This window comes from Syngnathoides biaculeatus, chromosome 7 (assembly GCF_019802595.1).
Source record: "Syngnathoides biaculeatus isolate LvHL_M chromosome 7, ASM1980259v1, whole genome shotgun sequence".
Taxonomy (NCBI): Eukaryota; Metazoa; Chordata; class Actinopteri; order Syngnathiformes; family Syngnathidae; genus Syngnathoides; species Syngnathoides biaculeatus.
Window position 1 is genome coordinate 7,580,581 of NC_084646.1, and position 24,798 is coordinate 7,605,378.

At 44.2% G+C, this 24,798-nt stretch overlaps 1 long non-coding RNA gene across 1 annotated transcript; it reads left to right on the top strand.

Annotated features, from left to right (window-relative positions):
- Positions 1 to 312: 312 nt before the first annotated feature.
- Positions 313 to 24,712, top strand: LOC133504146 (uncharacterized). The gene is made up of 5 exons (XR_009795912.1): positions 313 to 626; positions 857 to 996; positions 1,093 to 1,191; positions 11,374 to 11,472; positions 22,692 to 24,712. It is a non-coding gene; the product is annotated as an uncharacterized LOC133504146 (long non-coding RNA).
- Positions 24,713 to 24,798: the final 86 nt, after the last annotated feature.

Below are 24,798 nucleotides of genomic sequence, written 5' to 3' on the forward strand. Positions count from 1 at the left end.
ATTAGCTGCTTCGTAAGCTACTATACAGCAATTTTATTAGCAGTAGCCGAAGCGTTTGATCTTGTTTGAAATGCTAGTTTTTCGCTTGTGTCCATGGCTATAATTTTGTCAAATGTAGTAGCTAAGTATAGTGTAAATTCTGACTAGTTGTCGTGGAAACGATCATGCTACTTCATTGCGAGAATGCCGTGATTTTCTTCGTCTCCTCTATCGTGTTACATTGCTAATTTCCTCTGTTCTGTTACTAGACTGCATGTTAGCTCCTGTGTTAGCAATTATTTTAGTCAAGTGTGACTATCAAGGAAACCAACTTGCTGTTTTTTTAAATTCCATTCATTCGAGTTTCTTCTTTAACAATTCCGCGCGAGAATAAAAAGGTTGAAAAGTGAAACCCTTTTTTTTTTTCTTAGCCCCAAGGTCGCAAGGTGTCGTCTCAAAAGAGCTCCTTAAATCATGAGAACCGCGTTACCTTTCCGTAGCGCTCCCGCCCGTAAGTCGCTAAAGTCGGAGGACTTATCCCGGATCCTCACGACGCTCCCGCCGTGAATATCAAGCAGACGCCGCTCGCGCTGGGGTAGCGCTACGAAGCTTACGCTCAACAAGAGCGTGCGGCAGGCCAGACGAAGGTCAGCTAGACACTGTAGCTTGTACTTATTCCAAAAAATATAGAGTTAGAAGTACTTTATCCAATCGGTACAGTATTTTGGACAGTCTCAGGGACTGTTTTAGCGACTCTAACGCTTTTATTAGCCAGTCACAACATTATTATCCCACAATTTAGCGACTATTAACCCTTACATGGCCACACTATTATCTCCTATATTAGCCTCAAGACTATTTGTCTCTATGTGTCCAGTGTGCACCCCGCCTCCTGCCCGTTGACAGCTCGGATAGGCTCCAGCACCTCCCTGCAACCGTTGTGAGGATAAGCGGCAAAGAAAATGAATGGATGGATGGATGGATTAGCCACAAGATGAATGCTGAGCAGTTTGGAAGGTATGCGCCGTGTTACATAAATGGCATACATTTCATACCGACTGTCAATTATGGTGCTGCTAGTGTAACGGGTCTTGGTATGCTTTGCTCCTTCAGGACCTGGACAACCTGTTGCGATTGATGGAACCGTGAAATCTGCTCCTTAACACAAAAAATCTTGAAGGAGAAACTTCAGCCATCATTTGTGGCCTCAAGGTGACTTAAGTTAACTTCAGTTCCGCGGCCTGACAACGATCCGAAACATACGCACGAGTCAACTTTTGAATGGCTTAAAAGGACAAAATTAACTCATTCACTCAAGTCCAGACTTGAATCTCATTGAAATGTTCTTAAAAATCATCCTCGAAAATCCTTTTTTTTTTTTTTTTTGCTGAATTCAAACAATTTCACATCGATTTGAAAGATGCCTCACTTCAGTTGTTACTGCTGAGGATCACTATTTCCGCCACCGTATCAACCTCTATTTTATTCACGGCTAGCGGCTAAACTAGCCCTTGTTTTAGTCATTGGATTATCTATATTCATTAGCAAAACATTAGCCACTCGATGCTATTTTTACTTTCGACATTAGCCTGTCTTCCAGAGGCGAGGCTTGGTCGAGTACCGTAATTTCCGGCCTACAAGCCGCAACTTTTTCACACGCTTTTAACCCTGCGGTTTATGTGGTGATGCGGCGCTGGCGTTAGCGCTCCTGGTTATCAGCCTCGGTGCACAGAACGAGTTTAACGCTAGCGTGACACTAACGCTAACTCTTTCTGTGTGCCGAGGCTGATAACCAGGTGCGCTCTGTAGTTCGGGAATTACGGTACTCTGGGTGGGCTAAATTTGGAAAACTACCTTCTCAAATCTGATTAAAAATACTTTTTAGACAGGTCACTGATGGTGTTGTGGTACAAACACCTGACTCTGGTGCGGGCAGCGTCAGATCGATTCCTGCTCAGTGATTGTGTTGATATGTGCCTTGCAACTGATTGGTGACCAATTTAGGGTGTAGTCTGTGTTTTTATTTTTTTTTAAGCGAGGATAGGCTCCGACACCCCCCCCGACCCTTGTGAGGATAAGCGGCTTGGAACATGGACATGGGCTTTTTAGACCTTGGAAAGACCATTTGGTTGGAAACTGAAAATAGGGCTTGCCTTGCCACTAATAGATAATAATCATTATTATTATTTTATTTACTTATTGTTAATAATAATAGTAGTTATTATTATTATATGAATTCATTCATTATAAATTTGATTTATTGCCAGAAGAGAGCAAACCTTTTGTAACAGTATGCATTGGAGTGTTTTGCCTCAGAGGAGAGCAATATTACAAATATTCAGACAATGTATTATTTTTAGTCTGACTTCTTGTAAAATAAAAATAAATAAATGTATTAATAAATAAAATAATAGCAAATATGCAGTTATTGAAAAGCAAACATTTAAATTCGAAAAAGCAAACATTGAAACCGTCATAAGGTGCTCATCTCTCAACTGATTTTCTTGAGGTTGACTTTTGATTTTTTTTTGATTGTGCCAAATCATGTGCCATCACCCCAGAACATAAAATAATAATAATAATATTAATAATAATAATACTTAATTTGTGGACAAATTCATTGGTTGGGGTTCGGCAAGTTGCTATTTTAGCCATTTTTCGAACCACTTCCATTGACAGAGTGTTGGCGTGAACTTAATTTTGCGAGCGTGTCCGTGATGAATATAATTTTCTCCACGTGACAATAAGTCGCGTTGAAAAGTGTTTTGAAAAGTCTCCCGATTTGCATTCAAATGCGCGATTATCAGCCGCGCTCGCGCTAATTGGGCCCCACCGTTCGATCTGTTAAATGTAAATATGTGCGCACTCACATCAATGAGCCCATTAGCGCCGCGTATGTATTAATAACGAATCCCGGCGTGAATCGCAATTTTGGTCACGCGGCGTTTAATTGACCGCCGGCTTCCTTTATGCGGCTCGCCAATTTCACGGGGGGGGGGGGGGGAGCAAAGTCGTTCAATTTTAGACGTCTTTCTTTCTTGATATTACCAAAAAAAAAAAAAAAAAAAAAAAACAGATGTGTTCATTTATTTAGTTTTTTTTTTTTTTATTATTATTCCCCGTACGGACAATTATTTGATCACGATTGGAGCTCCAACTCTTTTTTTTTTTTTTTTTTTTTTTTATTTAAAAAAAATAGTGAATCCTTTGGACAGACAACAAAGACCAGTGATGAATTATTCACAGCAAGCGTCCCTCGTCACTCTTTTGCTAACAAACTCGTCCAAGCCGAAAAACCCCAAAACGCACACGACTTTTGTTAGTTCTGTGCCACACGAGGAAGGATTCTGCTCTTGTATATCCATCCATTTTCTTAGCTGCTTATCCTCACAAGGGTCGCGGGGAGCACCGGAGCCTATCCTAGCTGTCAACAGGCAGGAGGCGGGGTACACCCTGAACTGGTCGCCAGCCAACCGCAAGGCACATGGAGACAGACAACAGTCGCACTCACAGTCACACCTTGGGGCAATTCAGAGTGTCCAATCAATGTTGCATGTTTTTGGGATGTGGGAGGAAACCGGAGTGCCCACCCGGAGAAAACCCACCAAGGCTCGGGGAGAACATGCAAACTCCACACAGGCTGGGCCAGGATTTGAACCCCGGTCCTCAGAACTTTGAGGCAAACGCTTTCCACCTGAGCCACCGGGCTCCTGCCACTTTATTTATTTTTATTTCCTCACGAGGGTCGCAGGGATCCCCAAAAGATGCAACAATAAGTGGAGACTCTAAATTGCCCCTAGGTGTAATTGCGAGTGCGGCTGTTTTGTCTCAATGTGCTCTGCAATTGGCTGGCGACCAGTTTAGGGTACGCCTCCTGCCCGTTGACAGCTGCGATAGGCTTCAGCACTCCCTGCGACCCTTGTGAGGATAAGCGGCTAAGAAAATGGCTGAATGGCTATATTACAATGAGATTTCAGTGGGTGCCCTGCGATTGGTTGGCAACCAGTTCAGGGTGTACCCCACCCGCCTCCTGCCCGTTGACAGCTGCGATAGGCTCCAGCACTCCCTGCGACCCTTGTGAGGATAAGCGGCTAAGAAAATGGGTGGATGGCTATATTATAATGAGATTTCAGTGGGTGCCCTGCGATTGGCTGGCGACCAGTTTAGGGTACGCCTCCTGCCCGTTGACAGCTGCGATAGGCTCCAGCACTCCCTGCGACCCTTGTGAGGATAAGCGGCTAAGAAAATGGGTGGATGGCTATATTATAATGAGATTTCAGTGGGTGCCCTGCGATTGGTTGGCAACCAGTTCAGGGTGTACCCCACCCGCCTCCTGCCCGTTGACAGCTGGGATAGGCTCCAGAACTCCCCGCGACCCTCGTGAGGATAAGCGGCAAAGTGGCCAAAAAATGGATGGATGGATAATTGTACCACTGCAGGTTTAGCAACATTATTTTTCCATTCACATTTTCAGGTAATAAAGAGCCAAATGTCATTCGATGTATTTCTTAAAAAAAAAAAAAAAAAATTCATAATAATAATCTAATAAATGGCGTTCCCCCCGCTCCTCATCTGGTCTCACCCTGGCTGAGGTCTCGTTTTATCCACGGCTGATTTATGCGGGCTGTTTTTTTGTCGGGGATCAAGCGGCTGTGATTAAGGGGATTTGGGAGGGGAGGGAGTGTGTGCTTGTGTGTGTGTGTGTGTGTTTTGGGAGGGGGGGGGGATTTGCTGGATTAGCGTTGCAAGGTTTGTGTGTGTGTGGTGTGTGTGTGTGTGTGTGTGTGTGTAAAAACAGCTGAATGTCACAGGTTGTGTGTACTATCATTGACTTTAGTCTGTGCACTGGATTAAAGCAACATCAGCTACCGTCACATCGAGAACAAATGTTTTATCATCAACGTGTCGCACAAGTGGGGAAATAAGCGACGCGCGTTTTGTTTGGGGAAACAAATCACACGCCTGATAAAAAAATTCAATTTGCGCTCATTGTTCAAATACGACTAGAATGGGACAGAATGCGTCCACGATTACCGTGTTTTACGTTTTGTTATCGTTTCTTTCAAGTTTCAACGTGGAATGCAAATGAATGATTACCGTGATTCCCGGCCGACAGAGCGCACCTGGTTAGAAGCCTCACCCGGTGCATTTGTAAAGGAAATACCGTTTGGTACATACAGATGACGCAGCCGTGTAAAAGCCGCAAGTGCCCACATTGAAACCCGCATTGGAAACGAGATATTTACAAAGAATTAGTTTAGCGCTAGCGCGGCGCTGACAGGGCCGGTTAAAAAAGCCGTTACAAATAAATGCACAAATTAGCCATAGACACATTGAAACCCATATTGAAACACGAGATATTTACAAATAAAGAGTTCTTCGCTCGCGCAGTGCTAACGCTGGCGCAACGCTAACACTAGCACGCCGCTGACAGGGCCGGTTAAAAAAAACAAAACTGGAAAAATCACCGAGACACACCAGCAACACAGCAGCAACACGCTAGTACAGTGCTAACGCTAGTGCACTACTAACGTGGCCGGTAAAAGTCACTTCCTCGGCACATATATTCCGGTCTCACTCTTACCTTTTCCACTCGACCGCCCCCTTGCGGCCGTTAGAAAAAAAATGCACAAATTAGCCGTATCGACGCATTGAACACATTGAAACCCATATTGAAACACGAGATATTTACAAAGAAAGAGTTCAACTCTCGCGCGGTGCTAACGCTGGAGCAGCACTAACACTAGCACGCCGCTGACAGGGCTGGTTAAAAAAAAAAAAAAAACGGTAAAAATCACCGAGACACACCAGTAACACAGCAGCAACACGCTAGCACAGTGCTAACGCTAGCGCACCACTAACATGACTTCCTCGGCACGTATATTCTGGTCTTTTCCACTTGAGCGCCCCCTTGCGGCCGTTAGAAAAAAAATGCACAAATTAGCCGCATCACCGCAGGGTTGAAAGCGTGCGAAAAAAGTCACGGCTCATAGACCGGAAATTACGCTATGCATTGTTATTATGCACAGGCTGTGCATATTGGGCGAATTATAAATAATTATATCATTACGTATCAGTCTGTATAACGGTATGTCACACTAAATGTATTACTGTGGCCTAGACGATCCATCCATCCATCCATCCATCCATCCATCCATCCATCCATCCACTGTTGTCTTGGAAACCGAAACAAAGTGATCGACTCAAGTGTAATCAGTGTCTACATACACTGGCAGGGTACTTTCATCGGAAAAAGCAACTTTTTTCTGTCTCTCGCAGCAGTTTTTTTTTTTTTTAACTCTAATATGGCGCCCCCCGCTGTGTGATGAAAGTCCACCACCAGACGTCAGGAAGCGCTCCGGAGCCACGTGAGGGAGCAACACAAGGCAGCGGCTCCGGACTCAACCGAAGCCGGCAGCAACCGCTTTCGAATTATACGGCGACGCACCGACGAATGCGCTGTGGGAGAATGAAATTGACAGGAAGTGTTACGGAGCGACGCAAAGGCGTCGAGGAAGGGGCCGGGCTGAGTGCAGCGCGGCGTGGGGCAAATTGCCTCGGAGTGGGGCGGAAAGCAGACGTGAAGTGCGCAAATGCAACGGGAAGTCCATGGTGAAGGTGATATAACGTAGACAAGGCGGAAAATAGACGCAAAGTAGCATAGAAACGACGGGAGTGCTCCGGAGCGACGTAAAACCTAGAAATCCACATTTAAAGCAACATACGTTTACAGACTGCCTGAAGACGCTCGCGTGTTTCACAATAGGGAAAACATTTTATATTTCTATTATATATATATATATATATATAGTACAATAGGCTGCAGCACTCCCGTGACCCCCTGTGAAGAAATGGATGGATGGATATATAATACCATAATTTCCGGTCTATAAACCCCGACTTTTTTCACACGCTTTCAACCCTGCGGCTTATGCGGTGATGCGGCTAATTGGTGCATTTTTTTCTAACGCCCGCAAGGTGTCACTCAAGCCGAAAAGTTAAGAGTGAGACCGGTGGAATATATGTGCCGAGGAAGTGACTTTTATCCGTCCGGCCGTGTTAGCTTTGCGCTAGCGTGTTTTTGCTGTGTCTCGGTGATTTTTACCAGTATGTTTTTTTTTTTTTTTTTAAAACCAGCCCTGTTAGCGCGGAAGTGCTAATACTAATGCTAGCGCCGCCGCTAGCAACCCTTGTGAGGATAAGCAACTTGGATAATAGACATGGACGCATCTAAAGACTAATGGCATTAAATCTGGATATCCACATGTGGCAGTTTCGGCCAAACGTAAGCCCTTGTTCGGCATCTATTTGATCTGAAAAAAGTGGTACTGACGCATCCCTACTTCAAATTGTACCATCACAAATGATAGCGTTGAGATATTGGAATCATTTTTGTGTTACCAAACATGAAAAATGCCGTAATTACCGGCCTATAAGGCACAACATTTTCGGCTCATGCGGTGATGTGGCTAATTTGTGCATTTCTTTACTAGCGCCCGCAAGGGGGCACTCGAGCGGAAAAGGTAAGAGTGAGACCGGTGGAATATATGTGCCGAGGAAGTGACTTTTATCTGTCCGGCCGTGTTAGCTTTGCGCTAGCGTGTTACTGCCATGTCTCAGTGACTTTTACCAGTATCTTTTTTTTGTTAACTGACCGTGTTAGTGCAGTGGCACTAGCATTAGCGGCAGCGCTAGCGTTAAACTCTCTGTGTACCGTTTTTCTTTGGAAATAGCTCATGTTTCAATATAGATTTTAATGTGGGCATTTGCAGCTTTTACACGGCTGCGTCCCATCTATGTACCAAATGGTATTTCCTTGACAAATGTACTGGGTGAGGCTCATAACCAGGTCCGCTCTGGAGGCCGGGAATTACGGTACAAAGCAAACATTCACCAAGAATAGTCGTACGCACCAGAAGCAATGTGAGCATAAACATTTGCCTGAAAAAAAAATCAATATAGGAAGTATCTGTAAAATCAAATTATTATCAAATACAGAAACATGCGAGGGATAAAACTTGGTGCGATAGGGGGAAAAAAAAAACGCAAGCTCGAGACTCGCGCTTTCAATATTTTCCATCGCTCGATGATGTCGGTAAGAAAAAGTGGAGTCGAATCCAACAGGAAGCACTTTTTGCTGTTTCCTTGACCTTAGGCTAAGCGTCACGACAAACGTAAAGTAGCTCAAGTCCTTAAAAGCATCGGAAAGTACACAGGAAGTGCTTGGGGAAACCTACCAGGTGAGATTTAGCGTCATTTGAAGCAAACAGGAAGTGTGTCGAACCTACGTGAAACGGACAGGAAGTGATATCGCCACTACCTTTGCGTTCGACTCGTTATCCTTTATTAAACGGATCCCCTCTTAAAGTTTAATCAGCCCTTTTGAGGTACACCGCACGGGCCGTGTTTTTAGCATTAGCCTGCTCATCGCTCGCCAGCCGCGCGTTTTTTTTTTTTCCCCTTCCGTGCCGCTCGTCAATGATTCACGACGTACACGCTGGAAGTCGTTCTGGAGATGGCGTCTGCGGTTCGCCTTTTTTTTTTTTTTTTTTTTGCCCGGCACGCTCGCGATCGCACAACACGTGCGCGTCTACGCACGTACGCGAGCGTGGCGCCGGCGGGAGCTTACGTCACGGGTTAGCCTCGGATTTACATCTCGGGATGTCGCACCTGAGGCGGTAAACGTGTGAGTGATACCCGCTCGCATTTGAAGAAATCATCAAGAATTATGAGCGGAAAGGACGACTACGACTCCGGCACGGAAAGAAGGAAGGGCGGCCCGAGACGGGTCACGTGTTGTAGCGTGTCGCTGTCACTTTTTCTTATGTGGAAGACTTTGACTTGACACGGGAGCATGAGGGAAGCAGGAAAGGAAGTATTAGCGGAAGGATTAGCGTGAACATGACAGGAAGTGTTTGCGGGGTCGCGTGAAGCAAACAGGAAGCTATTAGGAGCGACCTGAAACTGGCGTAAAAAAGACGGGAAGTGCTCGAGGGCGACGTGAGGCAGGCAGGAAGTGTTTAGAAGTCACGTGACGTCGACAGGAAGCCGCTAGGAGACAGGTGAAGATGCTGGAAAGTGATCTAAAAATAAAAAAACTGGATAGCGCATACACATTGAGAAGTATGTTAATTGGTGGAAGCCAGTTGGCCGCCATCTTGGTACTCCCAAAACGTGTGGAGAACACAGTTTACAGGTTGGATTATGGCGCGGTTTTTCCTCAAAGTTTGCCATGTAGAATTTAAACTGGTCATGTGAGCGTGACATTTTTTCATTTCTGGTAACATGAAGGATTTTTAATCCGACTTGGTAAGTAAAAAAAAAAAAAACAAACGTAAAGGAAAGACATAGAAGACCGTGACTAGCAAGAAATCTTGCATATTACCTCAGGCCCGATTTCTGTGACGTTAACTTTTCCCAAAATACGCTGTGAAACACTTTCATCATAATATAGCAAAAAACTAAGCATTTTTTGTCATAAAAAGTTTCAATTTTAAGAATTTTTTTGTTATCAGTTAGATACATTTTTGGAAATAAGGACTCATAATGGGGAAATACATGCTAAATGCTTCATTTGTTGTCTCTGCGACGTCCTATTTCAACTTTTCAACTTGTTTCCTCGCACTTGAAAATCAAATTCAATTTGCAGAGTTCTGTATGATGAAATCCATCAAAAAAAAAATCACAGAAAATGTGTTTTCTTGCTTACCCGCTGATGAAGTTTGGGAAAATATTGACATTGTTTTTTCGCAAAAAACCGTCAGCCTATAAAGGTCAAGCAGAGAGTGGGCAGTGAACAACAACCGTCAACAAAACTTTGTTCAAGTGAATTAAGCTTATCAGAAAATAAAAAAAAAACAATTACAAACAAACTTTAACAGCGTCAAAGTAAATCTTTCTAACTTAGCTGTGGAATGTTTTATCACGGGCACGAAACCGGCGATTAACGCGCAGGTCGGCATGCTTTTTTTGGGAGTATCAAGATGGCGGATGGCGACTTCAGTTTTGGTGGCCAATGAGCCATCCGGCCTTTTTTTTCAATCAGTGTGAAGATGCCGTAAATTGCTTAGGGGCGGTGTAAATAACACAGGAAGTGCTTTGGGAGCGACGTTAAACTGACAGGAAGTGTTTAAGGAGCAATGCACGCAAGAATCTGAGGAACGGGACCACGTTTGGAGAGACAAGCGGACTTTTAGAGTGCATTAAACCCTCGTTTATCACTGGGAGGGTTAGCTTCTGGACCGCCCTCCGCATGTGAAATTCACACAGTAGTACGGTAGTAGTAACATATTTTACAGATTTCATGTTTATCCTTCCATCCATTTTCTATGCCGCTTATCCTCACAAGGGTCACGGGGAGTGTTGGAGCCTATCCCAACTGTCAACGGGCAGGAGGCGGGTGGGGTACACCCTGAACTGGTCGCCAGCCAATTGCAAGGAACGTGGAGACAGACAACAGTCGCACTCACAGTCACACCTTGGGGCAATTCAGAGTGTCCAATTAATGTTGCATGTTTTTGGGATGTGAGAGGAAACCGGAGTGGCCACCCGGAGAAAACCCACGCAGGCACGGGGAGAACACGCAAACTCCACAGAGGCGAGTCCAGGATTGAACCCGGGACCTCAGAACTGTGAGGCAAACGCTTTCCACCTGAGCCACCGGGCTCCTGCCACTTTATTTCTTTATTTTTATTTAAAAATAAAATTTACGGATGAGCAACGCCGTCCATCGGCCTTTGGTTTAAGGGGTAAGCGTCAATCAGCGCACGAATACGAAGTGAAGTCTCCAACTTTTTTTTTTTTTTCCCTGGCCTTTTGCACGTGCGCGAGTAACCTGCAAATTGACTTCCTGTCTTTGACTGCTCACTTCCTTTCAGCCTTTGTAACGGGCCGCTCTTCACAAAAGGTCAACGACGCGCGCCGAGTGGAGTGTCCTGGTCTTATCTGCCTTCATTCGCAAGAGTTCATTTAGCCGACAATGTTATCACGCCCTCGTCTGTCTGCTCATAATTGGCTTTTTCCGACGCTTTTCACGCACACCCACCCAAAAGAAGAGAAAATTGATGGGTAAAAAAAAAATAAATGACACTTCCCTGTGGACTTTTTCCTTTCGTTTTTTTTTTTTTTTTTTTTTTTTTGGTGGGGGGTACAGCCCTCCCAAAAGATGCAGACGCGCCATTATTGTTCTGCTGTTTATTTCTATTTACGGCGCTTAATAAAATGATTCTCAGGCACGACCTATTTAAGCGCAGCCTTTGGCAGTCAGCTACAAAGTTAGCGCGTGCGCCGCGCGCGCACGTGGAGGTTCAGAGGCCGCTTGTTTGTCTTCATTTAAGCGACGTTCCGTTGCCATAGATGCTTTCCCATCGATGCTTTCTTTCTCTCTCTTTGTAGGCCTCAATTCGCAGCACCTGCCGTTGATTAGAAGGTTTCAAGGCAGCCTGCGAGGTTGTACGAGTTTTGGCGCGTGGTGGCGGTTAGCGTAAATAACTGGTAAGGAACGGCGGCGTTACAGCAATCGTATGACCGAGTTTTGAGATATGAGATTCATCCATTCCCTGACTGCGCTCGTGACTCAAGACACTTATCTAAAATCATCTTTCCACATTGAAATGAATGAAAACGACACCAATCCGTTCCAGCCTCCCCTCCCAAAAAATAATAGATGTGTTTCTACTGTTTTTAATGACAAAAATATATATCGTATCATTAACGAAATAGAATGTAAAGATTTTCAAAAGTTTTTGCTTCAATTCAATGGACAGTGTGGAGCTTTTTCTAGTTTCCGGCCACCTGGGGGCAGTATAATACTGACGTGAATATATTTTGCAGAGACGATTTCAGGTCTAGGCGGCACGTTCGCCTCACAGGTCTGAGGACCCGGGTTCAATCGCAGCCCCGCATGTGTGGAGTTTGCATGTTCTCCCTGTGCGTGCGTGGGTTTTCTCCGGGCACTCCGGTTTCCTCCCACATCCCAAAACATGCAACTTTAATTGGACATTCTAAATTGCCCATAGGTGTTTAGGGAGTGCGGCTGTTTGTCTCTATGTGCCCTGCGATCGGCTGGCGACCAGTTCAGGGTGTACCCCGCCTCCTGCTCGTTGACAGCTGGGATAGGGCCCAGCACTCCCCGCGACCTTTGTGAGGATAAGCGGCATAGAAATGGCTTGATGGATAAAGAAAAAAAACAATCATTAACTGAATAGAATGTAAAGATTTTCAAAAGTTTTTGCTTCAATTTAATGGGACAGTGTGGAGCTTTTTATCGTTTCTGGCCACCCGGGGCGGTATAATATTGACGTGAATATATTTTTCAGAGACGGTATGGTAATATTAATCATGAGTACAAAAGACTCTCCGTGCAAGTTTTGTTGTCTGTCTACATGTTGCACAAGCGTTTGCAGTCATTCTTTAGCCCATCTATGGCAGATCCCATTATGTGTTAGCATTAAGCTAGAGCACGTAAAGGCAATGTCGTTGTTTCAAATACATAACGTGTAAATTAATTTTTCTTTTATGTTTACTTTGACAAGAAACTCCAACATCAACAACTTGAAGCCTGATTCACTATCTGTCAAACTCCACATCTCTCAAATTCTTGCTCTGAAGTCAAAGCAAATATAAATAATGAAATTTTAAAAATGGTTCAACGACAGCTGATATACTAAATACTTAAGTCAGGTGACTCACACCTTAAGGCGCTAATGCACAATCGGTCACAAAGGCGTGCGACGCACGAGCCTGTCGCGCAGTTATGCTAACGTGATCGTTCCTCGCAGGTTCTTCACGAGCTCTGCCGCCTCGCACAATAGAAATAGAAAGAAACGACTCGAAATAATCTGGAGTCAACAAAGTCTACGTGCACGCTCTGCTGTGATCTCTCCTTTTTGCACAATAACACTCAGCCCAATTCAGAAAGTGGGTCAGCCGAGCTATTCTTAGTAGCCACCGAACATCCTGCTTCCCCCCACCCCACCCTAAACAAGCTACGCTAACGCTAGCAAAACAACACGCAGGTGAAATTAGCTTGTTTTTAGATATGTAAATATATCTGGATGCTCACTTCGCTTCGGGAAGGAAGGAAAGCACATGTGTGGGTTTTTTTTTTTTTTTTTGTGCTTTTTGGACATTTTCCTGTGGGCCTTGACTCATTCCCTCACCTCGCTACCTCAAATTAACTTTCATTCGCGCAAAAGAGACGAGTTGGTGGGGGGGGGGGGACGCTTGGAAGTGACACTGTGGGCGTATCAGAGGCATCACCATCCTCGCACGCACGAACCTTGCGTTCACGCGCAAAAAAAGTTTGTCGAGGCAACCTAAAAGAAGAAGTAATGATTATGATGCGTCGGTACCGTGAGGATTTTTTGTTTATTTCTATTGTGCTCTGCGTTGGTTGTGCGTGAACTAGCCAGTGGTGTGATCGCATTAACTACAGCACAGATGTCAAACTCAAGGCCCCGGGGGCCAGATCCGGCCCGCCACGTGATTTTATGTGGCCCGCGAAAGGCAAATCCTGTGTGTCAACTTCCGTGATTTTTGTTCAAATCTCACGACAAATTCAAAATTGTCACATCAGAAATGATAGCGTTGAGATATTGGAATCATTTTCGTGTTACCAAACATGAAAAATACCGTAATTTCCGGCCTACAAGCCACGAGTTTTTTCAACCCTGCGTTTTATGCGGTGATGCGGTGAAATTGTGAATTTTTTCGAACAGCCGCAAGGGGGCGCTTGAGCTGAAAAGGTAAGAGTGAGACCGCAATATATGTGCCGAGGAAGTGACTTTTACCGGCCAAGTTAGTGGTGCGTTAGTGTTAGCACTGTGCTAGGGTGTTGCTGCTGTGTTACTGCCGTGTCTCAGTGATATTTACCAATAAGTTTTATTTTAACCGGCCCTGTTTAGCGCGGCGCTACCGTTTGTCAGTAGATTTGTCAGCGCTGCGCTGGCGTTAGCGTAAAACTCTTTCTGTGTAGCGTCTTCCTAAGTAAATATGTCGCATTTCAATGTGGATTTCAACGTGGGCACTCGCGGCTTTTACACAGCTGGGGCGTGTGCATGTACCGAGTGGTATTTCCTGTATGGGGCGAGGCTTATAACCAGGTGCGCTCCGTCGGCCGGGAATTACGGTAGTTGAAAAACACATTAACCTTGATTTCTGATTCCAAAACTAGCTCACAAATTTCATGTGCAATAATACTTCATAATTATTATTATTATTATTATGAATTATTATAATAAATAATTAAAGATTGTTAACAATGATAACGGCCCACCGAGGAAATCCATGACTACAATATGACCCGTGACGAAAATGAATGACACCCTTGAACCATTGTTACAGTAAATGACCACCAACATTGTCCAAACATGACAATCTTTTTTTATTATTCTGGATTATTTCTCATTGTTTTGTCGATTTCTATTGTGCAAAAATTTTCTTGGATCACTTGTTAATAGTAATATACTGAGCATAATGTGAACTTTTTTGACCACTCTTTTGGATTATTTCCGTTGTGCAAGGTGTTGATTTTTAAGATGAACTGGTGAAGTATGATGACCCAAGCGTGCCGAAATATATGTCAGAGCCACCAAGAGTCAGGAAATAATCAATGAAAGATATGTGCGCGCAATGTACATAAGAATAAATACAAAATCGAATAATTCCTCTTTTTGCTTGTCATTCGTGATAATCAGCAGCTTGAACAATAGAAATAAAACAGGGAGACAAAAAATAACCCACAGAGTGGAGTCGAGTAAAATTCCTCGGCACACTTGGTCGCACGCAGACACCTGCCCGTGTTCAACGTTTGTGTCATGATCGCGCTTTTGCCGGTTAACGATGACACCTCCCTTAGACAATGGAAATCGACAGAACGACTTCAAACACTCCCCAGAGTCAAACAGAATTCAGCAGGCACACGTGGGTGTGTTGAGTAATTAATACGGGCACAACGCTCAACAGCTGTTCGTGAGAAACCGCCACCTTTTACATTAGAAATTACCGTATTTTCCGCACTATACGGCGCCGACGGTGCGCCTTATAATCAGGTGCGCCTTATACATGGGTCAATATTGAACCTTTAGTGTTGCTCCATCTAATGGCTGCATAACGTAACCCCAGCTTCTACTGTCGCGTCTATTCTATGCGACCAATAATGCGGTGCGCCTTATATATAAAAAAATTATTTAAAATAAGCCATTCATTGAAGGTCCGCCTTATCGTGCGGAAAATATAGCAAACAAAATGACAAAAATAAGGTGTAAATTGTCCAACTGTATCGTTGTGTATAATATATGAGATAAATCCAATTGTCCAATGTCCATAGCATGCACATTGTGTCTCATATTAATGATTTGTCTTTTTTTTCTGTTATTCAAGTTCACCTCTACCAACAGAAATAAACAGAGCTGCTCTAAAATAAACCACAGGGTAAAAAAAAAATTAGAAAAATGTCAACACGTACAATACACTGATGCCTCCAGATACGAGTGACCTGACTTACGAGCCGTCGTTGCGTTGATTTATTTATGACTCGTGAGAAAATAAAATGAGATACGAGCGCTGTATACAGGTGCAGCGAACTCAACTATTTTTCTCAATATTAAATAATTTCAATTTCGAGTCACAAACTTGTGAGCAGAACGAACGAAGCTTGTATCTCGACGCTCCCATTGGCAATTTTTAATGATAATCGCCAACCTGTCCAATCAGCAAAGTCTTATAATCAGGTGCGCCTTATACATGGATCAATGTTGAACCTTTAGTGTTGCTCCATCTAATGGCTGCATAACGTAACCCCAGCTTCTATTGTCACGTCTATTCTATGCGACCTATAATGCGGTGCGCCTTATATATAAAAAAAATTATTTAAAATAAGCCATTCATTGAAGGTGCGCCTTATCGTGCGGAAAATATAGCAAACAAAATGACAAAAATAAGGTGTAAATGTCCAACTGTATCGTTGTGTATAATATATGAGATAAATCCAATTGTCCAATGTCCATAGCATGCACATTGTGTCTCATATTAATGATTTGTTTTTTTTTCCTGTTATTCAAGTTCACCTCTACCAACAGAATAAACAGAGCTGCTCTAAAATAAACCACAGGGTAAAAAAAAATTAGAAAAATGTCAACACGTACAATACACTGATGCCTCCAGATACGAGTGACCTGACTTACGAGCCGTCTTTGCGTTGATTTATTTATTATGACTCGTGAGATAGTAAAATATGAGATACGAGCGCGATATACAGAGGCAGCGAACTCAACTATTTTTCTTAATATTAAATAATTTCAATTTCGAGTCACAAACTTGTGAGCAGAACGAACGAAGCTTGTATCTCGAGGCTCCGATTGGCAATTTTTAATGATAATCGCCAACCTGTCCAATAAGCAAAGTCAAAACAAAAACGCAAGTCCACACACGGGAGGAGGAATTTTTTTGTTTTTTGTTTTTAAACACGGTTAATTATGACGGTGGAGCAATCATGCCGGATACATCAGAAACACACGCGCGAGGCTGCGCGCGCCGGCTCGGCAGAGCAGAAAGCGATTCGGAGGCCGAGCAGAAAATGCACTGCCTCCCCGCAGGGGTTGCATGACAAATCTGTGAACCGGCGCACTCGTCCTCTTCCTCCCCGTCGTCCACGTTGTTGTTTGTTTGTTTGTTTGTGCGCTGGCTCGTTTGGACGGATGACTACCTGAACGCTCGCTTCACCCCTGGCCCCGGCGTCCTAAATTACAGTTTCCGTCCCCCCCGCCCCCTTTTCCGTAGCCTCGGCTCAACCCTGACGCTTTATTCGAGGTGAACTGCGGCCGAGGCTTCCGCGTCAGGTGCTGGGGAGGATTTCCAGGAATATTCCATTCGTAATTGTCACCTGCAGCGAGCGAGGCTTAACTGATGTTGCGACCGGCTTATTACAGGGAAAAACACGTTTTTGTTGCCGTACAATCATACAAAGTCGCATTGAGAAGCTACTGATACAGGGAAGAAAATAAGTATTTGAACACCCTGCTATATTGCAAGTTCTCCCACTTCGAAATCAGGGAGGGGTCTGAAATTTTCATCGTAGGTGCTGTGAGAGAAATAATCTAAAAAAAAAAAAAAAAAAATCCACGAATCACAATGTATGATTTTTTTTTTTTATGATTTATTTGTGTGATACAGCTGCAAATAAGTATTTGAACACCTGAGAAAACCAGTGTTAATATTTGGTACAGTAGCCTTTGTTTGCAATTGCAGAGGTCAAACGTTTCCTGTAGTTGTTCACCAGGTTTGCGCACACTGCAGGAGGGATTTTGGCCCACTCCACCATTCTGATCGTCTATAGATCAGACCAGTTTCTGGGCTGTCGCTGAGAAACAAAGAGTTTCAGCTCCCTCCAAAGATTTTCCAATGGGTTTAAGTCTGGAGACTGGCTAGACCACGCCAGAACCTTGGTATGCTTCTTACGGAGCCACTCCTTGGTTTTCCCGGCTGTGTAGTTAGGATCTTTGTCATGTTGAAAGACTCGGCCACGACCCATCTTCAGTGCCCGAGGAAAAGAGGTTGCTACCCTAAATCTCACAATACACGGCCACGATCATTCTCTCCTTAATACAGTGGAGTCGTCCTGTCCCATGTGCAGAAAAACACCCCCAAAGCATGACGAGGGATGGTGTTCTTGGGATGGAACTCCTCATTCGTCTTCCTCCAAACACGGTTAGTGGAATCTCATCTGACCACAAAACCTTCTCCCCGTGACTCCTCTGTATCGTCCAAATGGTCATTTGCAAATTTAAGACGGGCCTTGACATGTGCTGGTTTAAGCAGGGGAACCTTCAGTGCCAGGCGTGATTCCATACCATGACGTCTTCGTGTATTAGCAACAGTCACCTTGGAAACGGTGATCTTAGCTCTTTTCAGGTCATTGACCAAATCCTGTCATGTAGTCCTGGGCTGATTCCTGACCTTTCTAAGGATAATTGAGAGCCCACGAGGTGATATCTTGAATCATACTTTGGGATTTCTGGATTTTTCTGTTTGGATGATCTCTCTCACAGCGGACATGCACCCACGATGAACATTTCAGACCCCTCCATGATTTTGAAGTGGGAGAACTTGCAATATAGCAGAGTGTTCAAATACTTATTTTCTTCGCTGTACATCTGTAATCATCAAGATGTTTGATTTGAGGTGTCACTCAATATGGGTTGTCACACATTTATTTATGATCCCGCAGGGTCAAAAGTGCATGTTTCTTTCTGATTACCTTCGTATATCAATTGATATTGGTTTTAAAAATTACAAATATGACATCCCGTCGTCAAGGTCTTTAATTTGAGATATGACTTGATGTGGTTTATTGCCAGTTGATTTACGAGCACGTTATTAGTTATTTATTACATCATTTCTTTTAATGGGGGGTACCTCATCATAGGAGGACATATTGGAATCACATTGAAATGCAAATAATGACACACATAACCAAAACTTTTCATTGGATCCATGACTTCATGTGGTTTGATGCAAGTTGATTTTGGACCATGTTACGAGTTAAATATGATTACACGATTTCAGTTTGTGTGCGTGTGTTTCATCATCGATCCGGGGCATATTGAAATTGATCAAATAATGAAAAAATAAATGAATAAAAGGCCTCACCAAGAGCTTTAATTTGAGGTATGACTCTATGTGGTTTGTTAAAAAATTGATGTGTGGCTTTGTGAGTCGTCAAATTTGATTTATAACCTTGTTATGAGTCAAATTTGTGCTGGGATGTCATGGTTTTTTGTGTTATTAGTTCATCATATTCAGACATATCTTGAAAGCCCCTGTAAAGACATCTCATTTGAGCAAATTAATGTTAGTTGAGTTTCATTTATGACTATTATTATTCATCAAACGTGCATTAATTTAATAATTATGTCATTATCGGATGTCATATTGACAACATAGTTAAATATCGGAAAAACCTTCATCAGTAACTTTAATATGAGGGATTATTCTTGGTACTCTGTTGAAAAATGATTTTATGACCCTGTTACTGGTCAAATTGGCATTTTTTTCTAGTTGTTTAATATTTCAGCATATAAGTAGTCTATGAACTGTTCAGAACTCTTATGGACAGAAGTTCTAGGCACAGCCGAGGTGTGGAGCGGGTCCAGTGTGGTGTGGCTTCACGACTGCATCTCTGTTTTTTGCAGATGACGTGGTTCTGTTGGCTTCATAAAGCCTTGATCTCCAACTCTCATTGGAGCAGTTTGCAACTGAGTGTGAGGCGACTGGGAAGAGAATCAGAACCTCCAAATCTGAGATCACGGTCCTCAGGTGGAAAAGGGTGGCGGGCCCTCTCCGGGTCAGGAATGAGATCCTGGCTCAACTGGAGGAGTTCAAGTATCTTGGGGGTCTTGTTAGAGAGTGAGGGATGAATGGAGCGGGAGATTGGTGCAGGGTCTGCCGTGATTTGGACTTTGTATCGGTCCGTTGTGGTAAAGAGGGAGCTAAGCTCTCAATTTACTAGTTGAGCTTACGTTCCTACACTCACGAGCTGCGGGTCGTGACCTAAAGAACAAGATCCCGGATACAAGTGGCCGAAAGGACTTTCCTCCGCAGGGTGTCCGGGCCTTCCCTTAAAGAACCAGAATCAGCTTTATTGGCCAAGTGTGTAAAAACACACAAGGAATTTTTTTCTCCGGCAGTCCCTGGTACGAGAGACAGAACTAGAACAACAAAGTCGGAGATAGGATAAAATAGGATGAGAAGGTCAGTCATCGAGGAGGGGCTCAGAGTAGAACCGCTGCTCCTCCGCATTGAGAGGAGCCAGATGAGGTGGCTCGGGCATCTGATTCGGATACGTCCCGGACGCCGTCCCGGTGAGGTGTTCTGGGCACGTCCCACCGGAAGGAGACCCATTGGGACTACCAAGGACACGCTGGAGAGATTAGGTCTCTCGACTTCCCTCGGGATATCTCCGGAAAAGATGGATGAAGTGACTGGGGAAAGGGAAGTCTACTGACAATGCAACCCGACATCGGATAAGCGGTAGAAGATGGATGGATGGATGGATGGATGAGAAGTAGACTACACATTGACAACTACGTAACATATCTAGAAATCACTCATTTAGACCTTCAGTGTGAGTACGACTCATGGTACTTTGTCCTAAACTGATTTATGACCCCGTTAGGAGTCTAATACCCATATTTAAAAAGAAAATACTGTTCATGTGAGGGCGAACCGACATTTTGTCGAGTGCGCAAAGTTGCGGCACCATCCCACCTTCCTTGGGTTTTGTGTAAACGTGAAACACATGCTTTGATTACGTCTCCGATGTGACACGTTTGCGTAATCACTCTTTGTGAAAGAGGCTCTTGGTTGCTTTCTGGCCTCTTGTGTCGCCGTGGATACGCAGCTGGAAGCGCGCACGCACACACACGCACACGGCTCGCCGTGAACTGAGATGTCGTTGGTTGCGCTGCAGCAGCCTTGAGCACACAGCGACTTTGGCATGGAAAAGTAGCCTGGAAATTACTGCTTTTGATTTGCGATGCCTAAAAGCCTGAGCGGGGAGGATAAATTAATGTGCTAAGTGACATAGGTTTATTTATTACCCTTTTTTTTTTTTTTCTTTTTCAAAAAGTCTTGATGAAGACTTTCCAAGACTCAACCCACCCTGTCAATACGCTCCCATATTTTGACTTAGAAAATCGAAAAACATGCAGCCCTGGGAGCCAAATTGAACTAGTCCTGGGGTCATTAATCCAATTTGAAACGTTCCACGCGGAGTGATACCTCAGATTAAACATCTCGATGCAGGCTTTACAGATATGGAACGATGAAACACCCGATTTGATGATTTAATCACCCAAAATAAAGTTTTGATGCCAATTTGGCCGGGATCTCTTGGGGAATCTTCAATGTTGCGTTTGAATTGTAACAAGGTCATAAATCAGTAGCAACAAATTGAAAAATTAAAAGTCTTCATGAGAACTCGTCAGTATCTTGTCAATAACAAAAAATACCTCAGATTTATAACTTGTCTAGGAACATAAATCTATTGTCATGTATGTCATGTAGTTATTCTTGATTGTCTTGATGAAGGCATTCCAGAGATATCATCATGTTGTCAAAATACCCTCATTTGATGACATCCATCAAGCCATCCATCCAACCATTTTCTTTGCCGCTTATCCTCATGAGGTTCGGGGGGAGTGCTGGACGCTATCCCAGCTGTCAACGAGCAGGATCTGGGGTACAGCCTGAACTGGTTGCCAGCAAATCGCAGGGCACATAGAGACAAACAGCCGCACTCACAATCACACCTCGGGGCAATTTAGAGTGTCCAATTAATCTTGCATGTTTTTGGAATGTGGGAGGAAACCGGAGTGCCCGGAGAAAACCCACGCAGGCGCGGGGAGAACATGCAAACTCCGCACAGGAGGGTCCGGGATTGAACCCGGGACCTCAGAACTGTGAGGCCAACGCTTTGCCAGCTGAGCCACCGTGCCACCCAGTTTAAAAACATAGAAACTAATGGCACAATTTTGAAAATCCGGCCTCTGAAGACAGTACAAAGGCCCCCAAAAAAGTGTGACGAAGCCACACCGATAAAGACGTAAGGGAGTCTGGCACTTTGGTTTGAAGGGGTCATTGTAGGCGAAAATAGGGAACTCTTACCCCACAGTTTTGAAAATTTAGCCCCTAAAGCCAGTTAGTTTCATTTTCCAACATGAAATCTAGTAGCCATGATGACACAACCTATAAAATATTTTTGGCGACAACCGACGGCAAACATCTGACCCTTACTCGGGTCGTAAATTAATAAAACAGAAACCAGATGAAATTTTAGATTAGAGATCTAAGAGAAATTAAATCAGGTGGAAGAAAACAAAATAAAACACAGCTCCAGGTTAAATTTGAGTAATCACAATATCATTATGCGCCAAAGTACCGACAGACAGGTCTCAAATTAAATGTCCTTTCAGATATGTAACTATTTGGTCAATATGGCCTCATTTGACACGCGTCTCGCATTACACAAGAAGCATTTTGTAATATCACATGTATTTACTCTCTTCCAAATGTGAGGCCAATCTTAGGTGCTGGGCGAGTGTTCGCCATGACTGGAATAACACTGCCACTTAGTGGTTGCATCATCTCCTCCGCGTGGAACCAAACAGCCCAAACCTTTTTTTTTTAAAGAAATAAATAAAAATAAAAAACACCACGGGGAATATAACGATTGCACGGGGGGGAAAAAGTGGGGGGCAAAGGCTGGTCTTGAACTGCACGTCGCAGCCCCCGCAACGCCATCTATTATTACGCAAGTGCTTACTTTTTAAAAGGCAGCTTTTTTTCCGCCTGGGGGACGGCATCAACATTTAAATAAAGACTTTTGTGCTCTGATTTTTTTTTTCTTCTTTTCTTTTTGCGTTATTGTCTGTTATGTGACAAAGTTGTGACGTGTGAAAGGACCCGAAAGCCACGCGGTGAACTCGCTACGCTACCAGGTCAGCCATTGTGCGGTAACCTCTGCTTCAAAATAGACACCGCGGAAGGTAGAACCGTGGGATGCCTCGCAGCCAATAAGCAAAAGACTGGTAAAAACCATAATTCCCCACCCGCAAAAAATATCCCAAATTGTTGGGGAAAAAATTAGGCTTTTAAAGTCACAGTAAACATCCCAGTTGCATTGCCGTCCACTTATCTGTTCCTTTCTTCTCTAGGTGCTGCTCTTTTGGTTCCGAATCAGATGCCCCAACCACCTCATCTGGCTCCTCTCAATGCGGAGGAGTAGCGGCTCGACGCCGAGCCCCTCGTTATTATTATTATCTATATCTGATGTAAATCCATCCATCCATTCTCTACCGCTTCCCCAGGTCAGGTCGCGGGGGATGTAGCTTCAGCTGGGATACCCAGACTTCCCTTTCCCCAGCCACTTCTTCCAGCTCCTCCGGAGGGATCCCGAGGCGTTCCCAAGCCAGCCGAAAGAGTCTCTCCAGCGTGTCCTGACAAGCTCGGAACACCTCATCAGGGAGGCGACCAGGAGGCATCCGGATCAGATGCCCAAGCCACCTCATCTGGCTCCTCTCAATTTAGAGGAGCAGCGGCTCGACAATGAGCCCCTCCCAGATGACCGAGCTTCTCACCCTATCTCTAAGGGAGAGCCCGGACACCCTACGCAGGAAACTCATTTCGGCCGCTTGTATCCGGTATTTTGTTCTTTCGGTATACCATAAGTGAGGGTCGGAACGTAGATCGACTGGTAAATTGAGAGCTTCACCTTTCGACTTCGCTCCCTCTTTACCACAACGGACCGATACAAAGTCCGCATCACCGCAGGCGCTGCACCGATCCGTCTGTCGATCTCCCGCTCCATTCTTCCCTCACTCGTGAACAAGACCCCGAGATACTTGAACTCCTCCGCTTGGAGCAGGATCTCATTCCCCGACCCAGAGAGGGCAGGCCACCCTTTTCCGGCTGAGGACCATCGTTTCGGATTTGGAGTTAAGTATTAGTCGTTAGATAATGTGCTATTTTTACAGTTCTTGATATAGCTATGTGGCGTGGCGGTAGAATTAGCTAAATCCACCAAAAAATGATGTGAACTAAATCTTTAATCTTGGACAAGTAAGCTGGCACTTTAATTAATTTGTGCCGCTATTTACCTGCCTGCAATTGGTTGGCAACTAGTTCAGGGTGTACCTCGGCTGTTGCCCGAAGTTAGCTGGGATAGTCTCCAGCACTCCCGCGACCCTTCTGAGGATAAACGGCTCATAAAATGGATGGATGGACTATTGACCTAGCTCAGTAGGTGCTGCTGTTTTAGTTAGCAACAACAAAATAAGACAATGCGAAACAAACGCATTTCAGTCTAGTGGAATGTTAATCACTATTAATACAATACATACTGTGAGATTTTTTTTTTATTTTGCAGGTAAGTTGGCACTTCATTTGAGATACTGTTTATGTGCTTTGGGGTGGGCTGCTGTTTTTGTTAGCAACAGAGTAACAAAAGTGAAAGATCTCCTGATACATCGCGTGAGTCCTCTGCAGAGAGCTTTTGTGTGTGTGTTTTAATGTTTTGGGTTTTTTTTTTCCAGCTCAACAAGCTTCCACAGAGCTAATGAAGCCTCACCACCGCCCCCACGCAACCCCGCCGCCACTCCTATCCCCGCATTATTTCCGCGACCAAAAAAAAAAAAAAGATGCCGCGTCCGCCCATGCCTCAGCGAGCCGCGGATGGCGAGCGCGGAACTTCTGGGCCGAGGGTCAAAAAGGGTCTACGCAAAACATCTGCTGATCCCACCCCCGTGTCGTGCCGCTCGCTCGCCACCGCACCGCCATGCGGGTAAACAAACATGGCGGAGACCTAATTGAATTACTTCCGTCAGCCAACAAGCATGCGGATCGGTGGCTCGGGCATGTTTGCGACCGCAGTGGAGGCAAAAGTCGGCATGCCGCGTAGAGACCTCACGTCACAGCGCATCGTAAGATGAACTCCACACGATCGTTTGGGGTCTTTTGGGGGACACACATTTTTTTTTTTTTTACATTGACCGTTACGAATCTTTGGAAAGAATGAAGATAACTTATTTTTACACTTACATGACTGTGATAGTTGCTTAGTTTTTTTTATGTATTGAAGTAACAATGTTACAAGTTACACTGTAGGAGCGCTTGTATTAGTTTTACATTTGAGTGTTTCAAATAACATGATCAGCAGTTGTTACGTTATTTTTACACTTAAAGGCCCAAGAAAAGTATTCTTTTTGTAATTGATTTATTTTTACAATATTTTTTCAAGTCCACTTTTTTACACAACTATTGAGC